Source organism: Schistocerca americana, unplaced genomic scaffold (genome assembly GCF_021461395.2).
Source record: "Schistocerca americana isolate TAMUIC-IGC-003095 unplaced genomic scaffold, iqSchAmer2.1 HiC_scaffold_47, whole genome shotgun sequence".
Lineage (NCBI taxonomy): Eukaryota > Metazoa > Arthropoda > Insecta > Orthoptera > Acrididae > Schistocerca > Schistocerca americana.
The window spans coordinates 2,046,807-2,047,500 of NW_025726203.1; the positions used below are offsets into that span (position 1 = coordinate 2,046,807).

Below are 694 nucleotides of genomic sequence, written 5' to 3' on the forward strand. Positions count from 1 at the left end.
GCTCGGTCGCCTCTGCGGTTCTCGCAGGTGGATTGTATCGCAGCTGTGCGGACGTGTTGGCGCGTGCGCTGTGCTGGGAGAGTTCGCTTCGGCACCCAAGTGGGGCTTTTGTCCTTCTGTGGCGCTGGCGTTGGAGCTGCCGGCCACCGTAGGTGGCGCGTGTTGTCTCCCGCCGGCAATGCCACGACAGCACGCTCCCGGGCCTCTGTCGGCAGCGGCAAGCTCAGTTGGGAGCACGGGTGGTCGCACCTAAAGCGTCTACTCGCCAAACTCCGGGCGATTGCGCCACTCTCGAACCCGACCAAGTACTTAGGACGGCGCTGCGCGCCGCCGGGACCTGAGAGGGTTTCGAGGTGTATTGTGCAGGGGAGCTCAGCCTCCTCCTGTTTGCAGAATAATTGAGCGGACGCTTGCGTGTTCGCGCGGGCCCCCGGGACACACTCCCGGGCGGCCGGCTGCTCAGCTCTAGTTGACGCAGCTCCCTGGTTGATCCTGCCAGTAGTCATATGCTTGTCTCAAAGATTAAGCCATGCATGTCTCAGTACAAGCCGCATTAAGGTGAAACCGCGAATGGCTCATTAAATCAGTTATGGTTCCTTAGATCGTACCCACGTTACTTGGATAACTGTGGTAATTCTAGAGCTAATACATGCAAACAGAGTCCCGACCAGAGATGGAAGGGACGCTTTTATTA

The 694-nt window shown here is 58.8% G+C and overlaps 1 non-coding gene across 1 annotated transcript in view; it reads left to right on the plus strand.

Annotated features, from left to right (window-relative positions):
* The first annotated feature begins 479 nt into the window (after window positions 1–479).
* LOC124584152 overlaps window positions 480–694 on the plus strand; it is a 1,910-nt gene continuing 1,695 nt past the window's right edge. The window contains exon 1 of the ribosomal RNA XR_006974559.1: window positions 480–694. This exon is cut by the window's right edge and continues 1,695 nt beyond it. This is a non-coding gene — a ribosomal RNA (small subunit ribosomal RNA).